Here is a 19,077-nt window from a genome sequence, read left to right on the forward strand (position 1 = left end):
CCGAAGTGTTTCCTGAGGAACTACCTGGACACCCTCCCCACCGTCAGGTCGAATTCCAAATCGAGCTAGCTCCCGGAGCAGCGCCTATAGCTCGTGCGCCTTATCGACTAGCCCCCGCTGAACTGAAGGAACTCTCTACGCAACTGCAGGAACTATTGGATAAAGGATTTATCCGTCCTAGTTCATCACCCTGGGGAGCGCCAGTACTCTTTGTTAAGAAGAAGGATGGCACATTCCAAATGTGCATCGACTATCGTGAACTGAACAAGGTTACCATCAAGAATCGCTACCCTCTCCCACATATCGACGACCTATTCGATCAGTTGCAGGGATCGAGCTACCACTCTAAGATTGACCTACGATCGGGCTATCATCAGCTAAGAGTCCGTAATGAAGACATCTCCAAAACTGCATTCAGAACTCGTTATGGTCATTACGAATTCCTCGTCATGCCCTTCGGAATGACTAACGCGCCTGCGGTTTTTATGGATCTCATGAACCGAGTATGCAAACCTTACCTCGACAAATTCGTGATTGTGTTTATCGACGACATCCTGATCTACTTGAAAAGTCAAGAAGAGCATGAACAACACCTACGCCTTATCCTCGAACTCCTTCGCATTGAGCAACTGTACGCCAAATTCTCGAAATGCGACTTCTGGCTTCGAGAAGTCCATTTCCTTGGGCACGTGGTCAATAAGGACGGGATTCACGTCGACCCAGCTAAGATCGACTCTATAAAGAATTGGCCTACCCCTAAGACTCCAACCGAAGTTCGTCAATTCTTGGGATTGGCAGGATACTATCGTAGATTTATCAAGGGGTTCTCAAAGATCGCTCAGCCTCTCACGGCTCTCACTTAGAAGGGTATTGCTTATATATGGAATGAAGCTCAGGAATCCGCATTTCAGAAGCTAAAGGATAACCTCTGTAGTGCTCCTATTCTTTCGTTTCCTGAAGGTACCGACGACTTTGTGGTTTACTGCGATGCGTCCATTCATGGGCTTGGTTGCGTGCTGATGCAACGCTAGAAGGTTATTGCCTACGCCTCTCGACAACTTAAGACTCACGAAAGAAACTACACTACGCACGACTTGGAACTGGGAGCAGTGGTTTTTGCTCTTAAGATATGGAGACATTACGTGTACGGTACCAGGTGCACTATTTACACCGATCACAGGAGTCTCGAGCATATCTTCAAGCAAAAGGAAGTAAACATGCGGAAACGCCGATGGGTCGAACTCTTGAATGATTATGAATGCGCAATAAAGTATCATCCGGGTAAGGCCAATGTCGTGGCAGACGCCCTCAGCCGAAAGGACACTGCGCCCAAGCGCGTGCGAGCGCTACAACTCACCATCCAGTCTAACCTCCCTACTCAGACTCGAAATGCTCAGGTTGAAGCACTGAAACCAGAAAACATCAGGGCTGAGTCCCTACGAGGATCGAGGCAGCGATTAGAACAAAAAGAAGATGGCGCTTACTATGTAACAGGGCACATTTGGGTCCCACTCTATGGAGATCTACGTGAACTCGTGATGGACGAAGCCCATAAGTCCCGCTACTCAGTACATCCTGGTTCGGATAAGATGTACCACGACTTGAGGACCACGTATTGGTGGCCTGGCATGAAAGCCCACATAGCAACATATGTCAGCAAATGTTTGACATGCGCGAGAGTCAAGACTGAGTATCAGAAACTAGCAGGTCTACTCCAACAACCAGAAATCCTGGAATGGAAATGGGAACAAATTTCCATGGATTTCGTCACTGGCCTACCTAGATCCCAACGCGGGAATGATACTATTTGGGTGATAGTAGATCGATTGACCAAGTCCGCACACTTTCTGGCCATTAAGGAAACATACAAGTTTTCTACCTTGGCAGAGGTTTACCTAAAGGAAGTAGTTTCAAGGCACGGGGTGCCAACCCCCATTATTTCCGATCGAGACGCTCGTTTTACTTCGGAGTTGTGGCAAGCTATGCACAAATCCTTTGGCTCACGTTTGGACATTAGCGCCGCTTATCACCCACAAACGGATGGGCAGTCTGAGCGCACCATCCAAACCCTGGAAGACATGCTTAGAGCATGTGTGATCGATTTTGGCAAGAATTGGGAGAAGCATCTACCGCTAGTGGAATTCTCCTATAATAACAGCTACCACACCAGCATTCAGGCAGCGCCCTTCGAGGCATTATATGGTCATAAATTCCGATCACCTCTTTGCTGGGCGGAAGTTGGTGACAGCCAGGTCACAGGCCCAGAACTGGTGGTAGACACGACGGAGAAGATTGCCCAGATCAGACAACGCATGGCGGCAGCTCGTGACCGTCAGAAAAGCTACGCCGATAAGCGTAGGAAACCGCTAGAATTCCAGGTCGGGGACCGGGTTCTACTTAAAGTCTCACCCTGGAAGGGTGTGGTTCGTTTCGGTAAACGGGGCAAGCTGAATCCGCGATATGTTGGACCATTCGAAATTACCGAGAAAATCGGTAAGGTTGCGTATAGATTGAATCTGCCTAAAGAGTTGAGTGCGGTGCACAATGTTTTTCACGTGTCTAATCTGAAGAAGTGTCTGTCAGATGAAACACTCATAATCCCCTTCAAGGAACTCACTTTTGACGAACAGCTACACTTTACTGAAGAACCGATTGAGATCACGGATCGCGAGATCAAAACCCTCAAACGTAGCCAGATACCTCTCGTGCGAGTTCATTGGAACTCGCGACGTAGCCCAGATTACCTGGGAGCGGGAAGAGCAGATGAAGTGCAAGTACCCCCAGTTGTTCCCAAACGAAACCCCCAGCACTGAAGCTACAACCGAATTTCGGGACGAAATTCCAAACTAACGGGGGGATGATGTGACACCCCGTTGAAACACTCTCACACGTACTAGCTTGTCAGTGGCTGCCTTAACTTTCATGACGAAAGTTCTTAAAACTTGGGGATAATGTGACACTCTAGGTTTTCCCGAGTAACCCTCTTGTATTAGCAACGTGTACGTACGAATTATTAAATGAAAAGTTGTGATTATCTTCCTATGCTATGTGTTGTATGTATATATAATATATGTATGTGTGTATAACAATGAACCGAGACCACAACAAACCCGACTCGAGACCACTCGGTCTCGAGTAAACAGTAATGGTTGGGCCGGACTAGGCCATACACCCCTTGAGCCCACTCGAAACCCTTGTAGGGTGCACCACCCAAACCGAATACAAAGCCCCTCATCCACCTTCTCCATTACACTCTCACACACTCTCTTCTTCACTAAAACCCTAGAACTACAAGACCTCCTCTCCTTTCCCTCGGACCCAACAAGGACACTCGGCTCGGCTCAAGCTCGGAATCATCATTCGGAAGCTCACTCATCGACCCCTCATACCCTCACACTTCGAGTCTCTACCGGTTAGTGTTCTAATGTGTACTAGGTGTTATATGTGTGCTAGATGTCTTGTGTGCTTGATGAATGAAATACATGCTTAACCTCTTTTGCATGATCTTGATTGATTAGTGGGTAAAAGTCATGAAAAACATGAAGATTGTTGTTCATCTATGAGGTAGGTGCTTGATTTCTAGATAAAGTTATGGTTAGGAAGAATAGAGTGATTTGTTATCATGCTAACTTGACCCATGAACAAGTAGAAAATGCATGAATATGGTGCTATCATGTTCTCGGATATGTGTAAATGATGATGATTGATAATACTTTAAACTAGGTGTATTTATGCTAGCATGAATCGGTTTAAAGGAACATGTTTGTTTAGGATGAAAACCCTAAAGATGAACTAGATGAATATGTGTTGAATATGATTCGAAGATTTGAAAAACTTGTTGTTTGATCCATTTTGGTTAATTGTTAGACAAGAAAACATGTTTGTGAAACCTTATTGGACACTACATAAGGGCATGAAATTAGAATTCTGTTGCACAGTACAATTCGGGCAGATGCATCAGAATCAGCAGGTAAACGACTCGAGACCAACGGTTGCGACTCGAGACCATGAAGCTGCAACTCGAGACCGCAACGGTTGCGACTCGAGACCTGGGCCAAGCAACTTCAAAACAGACTTTAGGGACTCGAGACCATCACGGTCTCGACTCGAGACCACATCGTGACAACTCGAGACGGGACTCGACATCTCCGGGGTTACGAGTCATGCCTGCACCACTCGAGACCAACCATTACAAGCCGAGACCTCCTGGTTGCGACTCAAGACCGCATGTTCTCGAGTCGAGACCACCTTGTCTCGACTGGGCTGCTCACTTTAGTTATTGGGCCACAACGTGATCTGTTTGGGCTGCCTGTTTAACTGAACTATGTGTTAATTGTCACTGTTGACTGATCCAATAGTAGAACAGGCCCAATAACTCAACATGTAACGGTATGCATGCTATGTGTTGGATTATGTGTACATATATACGTGACATTCTCTGTACCCGAACCTGACCTATACTGGTAACCATGTTAGGACGTGGTGACCAGCGTGTTTGACAAGTAACCTAATCTGTCAAGCAACCCAAGGTGAGTTCACATGCTAAAAGCATGCGTCCCAGGGTGGGACACGGACAACTGCCAACTTTGGGGAAAAATACTTTTCAACTATTATTTCCGGGGGAAATCCGAATGGGTATTTACTATCTCCGGGGGAGATACGTTTGGATATTATTTATAAATCACAACTAGCCAAGCTAAACGAAACTCTATCACCTTAAGTCCCTGCTTACAGTACCGATTAATCGCCGGGGGCGAACAGGTTATTAGTTGATAGCGCTATTAGGTTTGACAACCTCACACCGTGACCTGGGGAGATCGGGCGTGAACTAATAGACCTTGCAACTTGGTCAATGACGATAGACATTGACTCGGGGCACAACAACTTTCCGTCAACAGTTTCGGTATCTATAGTTTAGTGAGCTTACAGATGGGGTAGCTCCCCACAACGTGATTATAAATGCTTTATCTAAACAACTTATGTTTTCGAAAACTAAAACTAGACAACTAGTGAACTCGCTCAACTTTACGTTGACACCTTACTGCATGCTTTGCAGGTACCCAGTGATTCAGGAGCTTGCAGCTTACGGATGTGTAGTGGTCGTCTAACCCGTGTGTTGGGTTCTAAACAAACTTGAACTAAGAATCTTGTTCTAAACTATTTTGTCTATGCTTCCGCTACTTATCTGAACTATTACTTAAACTTAAATACTTTTGAACTTTGATTACGACATTTGCCAACCTTGTGGTTGGTGAGTATTACTTATGTTATTAATTAAATTGCTCAGTATAATTATAATTGGTGGCTGGATCCTGGTCAGTCACGCCTCCAAGCGGTGGTGTTCCGCATGTGGATTTTGGGGGTGTGACAGAGACGACCAAAAGTTAGTTTTCACAATTAAAACTCGAACGAGTTGAACGATTGAACGATTTAAACAATTTGAACAAGTTAAACGAATTGAACGAACGACTGATAACATGAACGAATAGAACGATTTTTGAACGATTGGTTATTGGTAAGTGATTAGATAACGTGATGGGTGTAATGTGACAAATGCATGATAGATAAGCCGCTGATACTTCTTACATATAAGTGCTTTTATCATATTACATTCCGTGGCGTTATTTAGTTCACTTGGACGAACGATTTTAAATGATGACATGCAACGATGTTTACTATATGATATAAACCATACGAGTTTTATGACAAGAATGATATACAATTTGGTTTACATAAACAAATGTTTTAGGTTAAGATTCATGGGAACGAGGTTTTATAAAAAATAAACAACTTGTTTTGAGTTGGTTAATCATTATTACAATACTAAACACTTTTCAAGACAAAGTTTTCAATTATCGATTCTTGTAGTCGTACGAGTTATTGCAACATGTATGCAAGCCATGAATCTGACATTCTCACAAAACCTATGTCCTCGCCGGCATTTCTTTGCTGACTTTATTTTCACATGTGTTTTAGGTCGTGTTTGATGATGATGTTGTTGATTACTAGGATGCATGCTCACATAGGACCGGGCGAAGCCTTAGTGACTTAAAAACTATGATAGACAATATGTTTGTGTTTTGCTTTTAAATTTCCAAGACAATGTAATAACTAATTCAATAAAACGAAACTTTTTAATCCATGTGTTGTGAAACAATAATTCAGTCGCTCCACTCCCCAACGTTTCCGCCACGGTTTTTTTGTTTTAACGCGGTCAGGGTGTGACACTTATTTTGTATCCCAGTAAGGCTATAAGTGTCACAATCCCACCTATGGCGGAAACATCGGATCGAAACGAAATAGATTGCAAGAGACATCATAACACTAATAATTGTGACAACTATTTAAATATTAAATTTCATTCCATTACTAAAGAGTCATTTACATCATTTGAAATTAATATACAACAAACTTGAGATACATGAATAACATTACAAAAGTGTACAAATTTAAAGTGAGTATCTAGGCATCCTACTATGTTCCATGCGTCATCAACTTTATCTCAAAACCTGCAACATGTTTTAAAAAGCATAGTTCAATACAAAGGTATTGGCGAGAACACTAGTTTTAGACTCGTGGCATGTGTATAAAAGTATTTTCACTCCAACATAGCATTTGGTATACAAGGTCAAACTATCATGCATAACAATACGTCAACTCTAGTGTCCACTAGTATTTAGCATCCCTCGTCACAAAAGCAACGAGACCATTATAGAATAAAGACTTAACAAAACCCCATCGGGTGGTGTGCTAGTCCTATAGCGCTATAATTGTTTAAGCCGAGGTAACAAGTAGTATGTATTCTAGCATGAACCTAAGCATAACAAGGCATGTATACGGATTGAATGAATAAAAGCATGTTTGTGAGTTGTGCGGTTTAACAATTAAACATGTTGCACCCAAAGTGTATTTAAAAGGGAAAAATGGGTCAAGTGTACTCACAAAATTGCTAAGTCTTCCGATTATCCATGTGTTGACGAGTGTAGGAGGTTTGGAGGATGATTGTATGAGGGTTAAAGTTCATGGTATGTTTAGAGTCGGGATTCGGGATTTAAAAAGGAATATGGAAAGTACATACGCGAAAGTAATCATCTTTTAACACATAATACTTGTTTGACACTATGAAACCCCAAGGGTTAGAATGTTTTCATGGGTAGAACATGTCACACCCCGACCACGTGGGACAACCAAGCGTGGTGGAAACGTCGGGGAGTGTTGTAACAGAATTATTTGTTTCACACCATGGCATACAAAGTTATATTTTATTTATCAAACAAGCGTGATACATTGTCTTTAAACAGGAAATAAAGAGTTTATAACATAATTAAACTAAGTCTATCTTCGTTTTATGTCTCTAAGGCACAGGTCCGCCCTAGTGTCACAATCATCATCCTAAGCGACAGCTCCTGAAAACACATGTGAAATTAGGTACGTCAGCATAAAAATGCCTGTGAGATACAAAGGTTTTGTGAAAATAGAATTCATGACTTGTGATTGAGAAAATGTTTAGTCATGAACCTTGTAATTTGCTTTGTCTTGTAAATCACGTGAAAAACGATAAGATCAGATGATATGTATAAATAAAATGTAAGGTTAAATGAGTAACTAAGTAAAAATGAGTTTGTATAAGATAAGTTGGTTGTAAAACAATGTCTTGTGAAGAATATGTTATTTGTGTAAAATGTAATATGTCTATACTGAAATGATTTAGTTAACCCCACGATATGTAATATTATACAAACACTTATATATAGGAAGTACCAGCGGCGTATCCACCATGTTTGTATCATATTACACACGACTCGTTACTCAAATCGTTTACCCAAACCAACCACCAATGTGAATTGTTCATGTATAAATCAATTGTTAAGTGTTTTTGTGTAAACCATATCAAAATGTCCATGTCTAATGTAGACCACCAAATGTGTATATCAGTGTCAAATTTTTTATGTTTAATGTAAATCATGTAATGTGTATCCAAAATATCATGTATGGCATGTGAAATATATCAATTAGGCCATAGGTAAAATGCACAAAAACAGGGTATTGAATTAAACATAGTTTAAGTCAAAGTTATTTTTTGCAGAACAAATGCATACTACATGGATACAAACATCTATGCGGTATTGTGAAAATGCATACATTCAAGCCTTTGTGACTGTGGTGATAGACCTTTAAACAAATTAAAGGTCTATATGTGTTATGTTTATTAAATTCGGCCATTCCTTCCAATCCAAACAAACCCGAGATTTCAGGAATGGGAGTTGTCAAGTCCTATGGTACCACTACCTACTAACGGGCGGCATGATCGGTGTTAATGAATGTACATTGTATAATTTAAACAAACCAAATGTCATACCAAAATGTGAGCATGTGATGAATAAATGTACTAAGTATGCACACAATGGGCATACATAGCATAAAATGTAATGTAAAATAATGTACTAAGTACGCACACAATGGGCATACATAGCATAAAATGTAATGTGTAATAATGTACTAAGTATGCACACAATGGGCATACATAGCATAGAATGTAATGAAATCATGTACTATAAATGTACTAATGAACATAGCAAGTATATGATGTGAAAACAGGAAAGCATGAAAGTAACAAGTAGACACATGTGTTTCACCCCAAAACAGTTTGGAAAGCAGTAAAAGAGGGGTATATGTACTCACATATACACCTTGAAAACATTTAAAGAATGGGGTTCAATGTACTCACCTGAGATTGCTTTGAAGTCCTTGAGTAACAACCGAATAATGCTAGAGATCACAGATATCAAATGGCACCTAATATAGGTAACTATGTTAATATACCGGACCTAAATCGGAGGATGGGATAGTATGCGGGTTTGTAAACCAAACGAGTATGGAGACTCGTGTAATATGGTTTAACAAAGCCTACATACTAAAATGAAACCTAACCTAAGTGCTTACGACCCATTACAACCCGTTTAGGTAGCTTATGCTACCTTAACGCGTCGTTCGCGTAAAACGCGTTTGGAACGCCTAACGTCGTGACCATAAGGTATAACCTCGGAAGGTTATTCCCTATACAACTATGGTCACCTAATGTGTTTGGTCGGATCCTAACGATCGACAAAATGGGTCGGGTTCGAAAGTATAAGCGATTGTTTAGATCGCTTACCTTACGACCCTATATAAGCACTAAACTAAAAGTGACGAGCTAAGCATGTTAGAACATGCTTAACTAAGTTTAGAAAACAGGTTTGGTATCAAAACAAACGGTTATGATACCTATGAGTAGTTTGGTTACAAAATACGCAAGAATGCACATTTTGGCCGAAACTACGACTCGTCACTGAGCCTAGATAATGTGGTGGTCAGTAGGTGTAGTCACTAGGGACTATAACCATTGTGATCACGCTCACGTTATGAAGTTCAAACGAACTTCGTGTTGACCATAGGCTGGTCAACGCAAAAAGTCAAACATAGTTTGACTTTAGGACTAGAAAGCGATTAAAAGAATGAAAGAACACTTACGAAGGGTCCCCGAAAGCTAATCTTGATCCAGGAGCTCAGGTATGAAGCAATGGCATCAACTTAGAGCTTTTAGATCAGATTTGTGGGTTTTTAGCCAAAATGGGGGGGGGTATTTATAGGATATGCAAGACCGTTAGGATTGTTTCTTGAATATCGTGCCTCGATCTAACCGTACACTTGTCGCAATGTTGTGGTGGCTTATTTTGCCCCCACCATAGGGATTTGACACGTGGCGTTGCCCTTTGGAGGTTTGAAAGGCTGTTGCAAGTGGATTAAAAACATTGAATCTGGTCTGGGAGGCTGACGCGGGCCGTGTAAAGGTTCACCTTGGCTTTACGCGGGCCGCCTGGAGGTCCAGATCAGAACACAAGTTTCAGAAATGACAGTTTAGGTCCCTATTGTGGTTTAAGGTCATTTCCGACATGTTTAAGGCCTATTAAGCCATCTTTAAGGCCCTAAAATGATGCTTAAACATTGTGGACATGAAACATGCTCAAAAATATTCCGGATGTTGGTTCGTTTGGCCGTACGATCACGACGTTCGCTTAATTACGACGGAATGCGCATAAGCGCGAAAAACGATCCAAATTGCGCAACGAATGGATTTTTCTCATGCCAAACACTAAGGCATAATATTAAGATGCTTACATAAATTTTTGGTTGTCTCAATGTATTCAGAACGTAAGTTATGCGCGAAAGTGCAAACTTATGCACTTTTTGACACTTTTAGTCCCTGAATGATCCAAAAGTTTATTTTAGCATACCGAACCCCTCAAAGCCTATTTCTAAGCTATTTAAAGGATATTTATGGTATGTTTAACTTATGGACATGTTCCGGAATGTCTGTTTTAGTACGAATCGTCATACTTTCGCAGTTTGTCAAATTTAGTCCATGTAAGCGAATTAACTTGCTTTTTGCCATACCAAAGCCTTCAAAACTTATTTCTAAGTTATGTAAAGGTTATTTAAGGTATGTTACGTATATGTTGATGTTCCGGAGTATTTAATCGCATTAAACTGGGTACGTTTACGCACCAGTTTGCGTATAATTCTCCAGAAAGCGATCTAGAGTTTGAAATTGAACAAAAATCAAAACATGAAAAATGTAAAACATAACTAAACATTCATTGGGATTAAATAAAATTGTTTTATTGATAACTGAACTGATCATAATGATTTCAAGCACAAATGTTAGAGTCTCCCCTACTTGTGGAAATTTCGTCCCGAAATTTATTTAGAGGAAACTCGTGGAAAAAGATGCGGATACTTCGCCTTCATTTGATCTTCGTGTTCCCAAGTAAACTCGGGTCCACGTTTAGATTCCCAGCGAACCTTGACCAAAGGAATGCACTTGCGTTTAAGCCACTTGACTTCACGTTCCATGATTTCCACCGGTTTCTCAACAAATTTCAGTGTTTTATCAACACGAATTTCGTCAAGCGGTATGTGGAGGTTCTCATCAGCTAAACACCTCTTGAGATTGGACACATGAAAGGTTGGATGAACATTTCCAAGTTCAGGAGGTAACTCAAGTCTGTAGGCTACCTTACCGATTCTTTCGATGATCTTGAATCCAGGGCTTAAGTAATACTCGTTCACCGACTTGAAAATCCAAGGGCTTGCGTTTTAGGTCCACGTAACTCTTTTGACGGCTTCTAGCTGTCTGAAGGTTATCACGAACTTTCTTAACCTTATCTGTTGTCTCTAAAATGAGGGCAGGTCTAGTAAGCTGAGCCTCGCCGATCTCATTCCAGCAGACTGGTGAACGACATTTTCGACCATAGAGAGCCTCGAAAGGAGCCATGTTGATGCTGGAGTGATGACTGTTGTTGTAGAAGAATTCAATTAACGGAAGATGTGAATCCCAACTACCACCAAAATCGATCACACAAGCTCTAAGCATATCCTCGAGAGTCTAGATTGTTCTTTCAGATTGACCATCCGTTTGCGGATGATAAGCTGTGCTCAGATTAAGTTGGGTCCCCATAGTAGATTGCATGGTTCTCCAAAAATGAGAAGTGAAACGAGCATCTCTGTCAGAAATGATGTTCAAAGGAACACCATGTCGAGCTACAATTTCATCCACATAGATTTTAGCAAGTTTGTCAGCCAAAAAATCCTCACGGATTGGCAAGAAATGCGCTGATTTAGTAAGACGATCAACAACTACCCAGATGGCATCGTGACCTTTCTTTGTGCGCGGGAGTTTAGTAATGAGATCCATATTAATGTTTTCCCATTTCCAAACTGGGATCTCTGGTTGCTCCAATAAACCAGAAGGACGCTGGTGTTTAGCCTTAACCTTAAGACAAGTAAGGCATTTTGATACATATAAGGCGATGTCTTTCTTCATACCAGGCCACCAATACTGAATACGAAGATCCTTATACATCTTATCTGAGCCAGGATGAACAGAATAACGAGACTTATGGGCTTCATCCATAAGCAAGGTACGAAGATTATCTTGGCTTGGGACCCACAAACGGTCCATGAAATAATACGATCCATTGTCCTTCAGTTCCAGATCAGGCGTTATGTGGTAGGGAAATTCCTTATCCATCAAACCTTGTGAAACACAAGATTGTTGAGCCTGAGAAATACGTGTTTGGGTATCGGATTGGGCTTGGATAACAGATTGGACATGAACACAATGAAGCTTAGTACGTTCCTTGCGACTCAAAGCATCGGCTACGACATTCGCCTTACCAGGATGGTAGCGAATTTCGCAGTCATAGTCGTTTAGAAGCTCCACCCAACGTCGCTGCCTCATGTTGAGTTCTTTCTGATTGAAGATATGCTGAAGACTTTTGTGGTCCGTGAAAACCACACATTTTGTACCGTACAAATAGTGTTTCCAAATCTTAAGAGCGAAGACAACTGCACCCAACTCAAGATCGTGAGTGGTGTAGTTCTTCACATGTACCTTTAACTGCCTCGATGCGTATGCTATGACTTTGTTTTTTTGCATCAGGACGCAGCCAAGGCCTAGTTTAGATGCATCGCAATAAACGACGAAATCATCATTGCCCTCGGGCAAGGTTAGAACAGGCGCGTCGCAAAGTTTTTGTTTTAAAGTCAGAAACGCTTCCTCTTGCTTGAATCCCCAATCAAATGGCTTGTTCTTCTAAGGTAGAGCAGTTAGAGGAACTGCAATCTTCGAGAAATTTTCAATGAAGCGGCGATAATATCCCGCTAGACCAAGAAAAGAACGCACTTCAGTAGGAGTAGTAGGTGTATCCCAATCCTTAATCGCACTGATCTTGGAGGGATCTACATGAATACCTTGTTTGTTGACAATATGTCCGAAGAATTGAACCTCTTTAAGCCAGAATTCACACTTGGAGAATTTGACGAAAAGTTGCTCTTTCTTTAGGAGTTCCAAAGTAGGACGAAGATGTTGCTCATGGTCAGCTTGCGTCTTAGAATATATCAAAATGTCATTAATGAAAACGATGATGAACTTATCCAAATAAGGCTTGCAGACCCTATTCATTAAGTCCATGAAAACAGCAGGAGCATTAGTCAACTCGAATGGCATGACTGTGAACTCATAATGCCCGTAACGAGTGCGGAACGCTGTCCTGGGAATATCTTCTTCATGCACACGAAGTTGATGATATCCAGATCGCAGATCAATCTTTGAAAAATAAGAAGCGCCTTGCAATTGATCAAAGAGATCATCGATGCGAGGTACGGGATATCGATTCTTGATGGTAAGCTTGTTAAGCTCACGATAATCAATACACATCCTAAAAGATCCATCCTTCTTTTTGACAAAAAGAAGGGGAGCACCCCAAGGTGAAAAGCTAGGACAGATAAAACCTTTGTCAGAGAGATCCTGAAGCTGCTTAGACAACTCTTGCATCTCAGACGGTGCAAGACGATATGGAGCTCTGGCAATGGGATTTGCACCAGGTACGAGATCAATACGGAACTCGACTTGGCGTGCTGGGGGCAGACCAGGTAGATCTTCAGGGAATACCTCAGAATAATCCCGAACAACAGGAATATCTTGAATAGATTTACCTTTGCCCTTATCTGCTACAACCTGTGCCAAAAAGGCCACATAGTTCTTTTGCAGATACTTCTGAGCTTTAAAACAAGACATGAGTTTAAGACCACCAGCAGGTTTCTCACCACGAACTTGTAGGATCTCGCATGTCGAAAGTGGCACAAGAACAATCTTCTCGAAACAAATTACCTCTGCGCGATGCTTGGCTAACCAATCCATACCCACAATAACGTCGAAGCTTCTAAGTTGCATAGGCGTGAGGTCAATAGGAAAAAGATGGTTGTTAAGGTTCAATTGGCAGTTGCGGAGAACAGAATTAAGAACAATGGGTTCACCGCTCGCCACTTCTACTGTCAATCGTTTACCTAGTTTCGTTCTAGACACGCGAAGCAATGGTTCAAAAGATAACGACACAAAACTCTTATCGGCACCCGAATCAAAAAGAACAGATGCTGGCTTATTATCAATAAAGAACATACCGTTCACCACATTATCATCAGCTTATGCCTCTTGTGCGTTCATGTTGAAGACTCGACCTCGAGCCTGAGCCTGATTCTGATTCTGGTTGGCTAGCCTTGGGCACCGGTTTCTGTAGTGGGTCAGATCCCCACAATTGTAGCACGAACCAGGAGGAAAATGAGGTCGTGCAGCTTGACCTTGTTGCTGAGCAAGAGGCTGAGCAATTTGTTGAACCGGGTTCTGAACTGCCTGATTCTGAGCAAAACGAAAAACACCAGCAAGATGACCTGGCTTCCCACAGTTAGTACAGATACGGCACGGAAATTGCGGCTGATGGTGACCGTTGCATCTATTGCACAAAGGTGCATTCCCTGCATAAGGTTTCTTCGCTGGAGGCTGTGCGGGTTGGTTGGGAGCTGCCTGGTTAACCTTGACAGTGACAGCAAAATTTTGGGAAGCCTTACGCTTCCTTGATCCCCTTGAGGAACCAGGATCCTTTCCCTTCTTGTTTTGACCTTTCCTGCTATCTTCTTTGTCAGCTGCCTGCTTCTTACCCTTGTCACCCTTTTTGTGCAGCTTTCCCTTTCGAATCTGTGACTCAGTCAGTGTCGCTGCTAACTCGATCGCCTGACGGAGTGTGGTAGGGTTACTACCAGTAATGATGTCTTATACCGAGTCAGGTAGGCCGTCGGTGTACCTTTCGATGGCCTTGTCGAGTGGGGAAAGCATTGTCGGGCAAAGCAGACTTAACTCCTCAAACCTATCAGTATATGCCCGGTGCTCGCCACTGTATTGTTTTAAGTCATCAAACTATTTCCCCAAAGCTCGCTGTTCATGACGAGGACAGAACTCCCTCATCATTAGTGCCCTAAGTTCAGCCCATGTCTGTGCTAGAGCAACTTCTGCACCGCGATCCCTCATAACCCCGTTCCACCACGTAAGAGCCCTCTTCTGAAACACACTCGAAGAAAACTCGACCTTGCGATTGTCAGGACACTGCACGTGACGGAATGTATTCTCAATGCTCTCGAACCAATGAAGAAGCCCAGTTGCTCCTTCGGAACCACTAAACTTGAGTGGTTTAGCCGAGTTAAAATTCTTGAAATTGCATGGAGCATTGTTGTTGTTGTTGGCTTGGTTCCATTGAGCAAACAGATTTGGGAATTGAGCAGCCATTTGCTGTGCAATAATTTCTGCCAGTTCGGCAGTCGCTATCTGGTTTTCGCGTCGAGGAGGCATTCTAAAAGAGGAAAACATGAAAGGAAACGAGTGAGATGATTGGATGAAGAGAATGAGATGAAGCAAAATCAACAAAAGCAAAGATGGTGGTTATTCGTCCGCATCGCAAAGCAAACAAGCGATACACAGTGTCTAATCAAAGTAAACGGGTCAAAACAATGTATCGCGAAGACATGTTCGCCTATAAGTGAACACTCACCCCAAGAGTTCCCAGGTAAGAGTGACTGGTCCGATTATGTGGATTTGTACGAACACTCTAGCCTTAGACAGAAAACTCAGGGTACAAGCATTCACTCTTCCAGTTTGCACGTGTTCACACTATTAAAACCCAAAACTTTGACGAGATTTTTGAAAATTCAAAAGGGTTCAAAACCTTATAGCAGAGGGTTCAAAACCTACTAATCAATCATCCTAGAACAGATGATTAATTTTCAAAGCGGATTCGGAATCGAAGTTCTCATTGTGGTTATCACCTAAGGATAGGTGAAGTGCATGTTTTAAAATCTAAACACAAGATAACTTGTGTTAGGGTCCTAGAAAGTTATAGTCTAGGTCAAAGCATTACTAATAACCTAATTCCCTATAACCATTGGCTCTGATACCAACTCTTCTGTCACACCCCAACCATGTGGGACAACCAAGCGTGGCGGAAACGTCGGGGAGTGTTGTAACAGAATTATTTGTTTCACAACCATGGCATACAAAGTTATATATTATTTATCAAACAAGCGTGATACATTGTCTTTAAACAGGAAATAAAGAGTTTATAACATAATTAAACTAAGTCTATCTTCGTTTTATGTCTCTAAGGCACAGGTCCGCCCTAGTGTCACAATCATCATCCTAAGCGACAGCTCCTGAAAACACATGTGAAAGTAGGTACGTCAGCATAAAAATGCCTGTGAGATACAAAGGTTTTGTGAAAATAGAATTAATGACTTGTGATTGAGAAAATGTTTAGTCATGAACCTTGTAATTTGCTTTGTCTTGTACATCACTTGAAAAACGATAAGATCAGATGATATGTATAAATAAAATGTAAGGTTAAATGAGTAACTAAGTAAAAATGAGTTTGTATAAGATAAGTTGTTTGTAAAACAATGTCTTGTGAAGAATATGTTATTTGTGTAAAATGTAATATGTCTATACTGAAACGATTTAGATAACACCACGATATGTAATATTATACAAACACTTATATATAGGAAGTACCAGCGGCGTATCCACCATGGTTGTATCATATTACACACGCCTCGTTACTCAAATCATTTACCCAAACCAACCACCAATGTGAATTGTTCATGTATAAATCAATTGTCAAGTGTTTTTGTGTAAACCAAATCAAAATGTCCATGTCTAATGTAGACCACCAAATGTGTATATCAGTGTCAAATTGTTTATGTTTAATGTAAATCATGTAATGTGTATCCAAAATATCGTGTATGGCATGTGGAATATATCAATTACGCCATAGGTAAAATGCACAAAAACAGGGTATTGAATTAAACATAGTTTAAGTCAAAGTTATGTTTTGCGGAACAAATGCATGCTACATTGATACAAACATCTATGCGGTATTGAAAATGCATACATTCAAGCCTTTGTGACTGTGGTGATAGACCTTTAAACAAATTAAAGGTCTATATGTGTTATGTTTATCGAATTCGGTCATTCCTTCCAATCCAAACAAACCTGAGATTTCAGGAATGGGAGTTGTCAAGTCCTATGGTACCACTACCTACTAACGGGCGGCATGATCAGTGTTAATGAATGTACATTGTATAATTTAAACAAACCAAATGTCATACCAAAATGTGAGCATGTGATGAATAAACGTACTAAGTATGCACACAATGGGCATACATAGCATAAAATGTAATGTAAAATAATGTACTAAGTACGCACACAATGGGCACACATAGCATAAAATGTAATGTATAATAATGTACTAAGTACGCACACAATGGGCATACATAGCATAGAATGTAATGAAATCATGTACTAGAAATGTACTAATGAACATAGCAAGTATATGATGTGAAAACAGGAAAGCATGAAAGTAACAAGTAGACACATGTGTTTCACCCCAAAACAGTTTGGAAAGCAGTAAAAGAGGGGTATATGTACTCACATATACACCTTGAAAACATTTAAAGAATGGGGTTCAATGTACTCACCTGAGATTGCTTTGAAGTCCTTGAGTAACAACCGAATAATGCTAGAGATCATGGATAACAAATGGCACCTAATATAGGTAACTATGTTAATATACCGGACCTAAATCGGAGGATCGGATACTATGCGGGTTCGTAAACCAAACGAGTATGGAGACTCGTGTAACATGGTTTAACAAAGCCTACATACTAAAATGAAACCTAACCTAAGTGCTTACAACCCATTACGACCCGTTTAGGTAGCTTATGCTACCTTAATACGTCGTTCGCGTAAAATGCGTTTGGAACGCCTAACGTCGTGACCATAAGGTATAACCTCGGAAGGTTATTCCCTATAGAACTATGGTCACCTAATGTGTTTGGTCGGATCCTAATGATCGACCAAATGGGTCGGGTTCGAAAGTATAAGCGATTGTTTAGATCGCTTACCTTACGACCCTATATAAGCACTAAACTAAAAGTGATGAGCTAAGTATGTTAGAACATGCTTAACTAAGTTTAGAAAACAGGTTTGGTATCAAAACAAATGGTTATGATACCTATGAGTAGTTTGGTTACAAAATACGCAAGAATGCATATTTTGGCCGAAACTACGACTCGTCACTGAGCATAGATAACGTGGTGATCAGTAGGTGTAGTCACTAGGGACTATAACCATCGTGATCACGCTCACGTTATGAAGTTCAAACGAACTTCATGTTGACCATAGGCTGGTCAACACAGAAAGTCAAACATAGTTTGACTTTAGGACTAGAAAGCGATTAAAAGAAAGAAAGAACAATTACGAAGGGTCCCCGAAAGCTAATCTTGATCCAGGAGCTCAGGTATGAAGCAATGGCATCAACTTAGAGCTTTTAGATCAGATTTGTGGGTTTTTAGCCAAAATGGGGGGGGGTATTTATAGGATATGCAAGACCGTTAGGATCGTTTCTTGAATATCGTGCCTCGATCTAACCCGTACACTTGTCGCAATGTTGTGGTGGCTTATTTTGCCCCCACCATAGGGATTTGACATGTGGCGTTGCCCTTTGGAGGTTTGAAAGGCTGTTGCAAGTGGACTAAAAACATTGAATCTGGTCTGGGAGGCTGACGAGGGCCGTGTAAAGGTTCACCTTGGCTTTACGCGGGCCGCCTGGAGGTTCAGATCAGAACACAAGTTTCAGAAATGACAGTTTAGGTCCATGTTGTGGTTTAAGGTCATTTCTGACATGTTTAAGGCCTGTTAAGCCATCTTTAAGGCCCTAAAATGATGCTTAAACATTGTGGACATGAAACATGCTCAAAAATATGCCGGATGTTGGTTCGTTTGGCCGTACGATCGCGACGTTCGCTTAATTACGACGGAATGCGCATAAGCGCGAAAAACGATCCAAATTGCGCGACGAATGGATTTTTCTCATGCCAAACACTAAGGCATAATATTAAGATGCTTACACAAATTTTTGGATGTCCCGATGTATTCAGAACGTAAGTTATGCGCGAAAGTGCAAACTTATGCACTTTTTGACACTTTTAGTCCCTGAATGATCCAAAAGTTTATTTTAGCATACCGAACCCCTCAAAGCCTATTTCTAAGCTATTTAAAGGATATTTATGGTATGTTTAACTTATGGACATGTTCTGGAATGTCTGTTTTAGTACGAATCGTCATACTTTCGCAATTTGTCAAATTTAGTCCCTGTA

Source organism: Helianthus annuus, chromosome 11 (genome assembly GCF_002127325.2).
Source record: "Helianthus annuus cultivar XRQ/B chromosome 11, HanXRQr2.0-SUNRISE, whole genome shotgun sequence".
Lineage (NCBI taxonomy): Eukaryota > Viridiplantae > Streptophyta > Magnoliopsida > Asterales > Asteraceae > Helianthus > Helianthus annuus.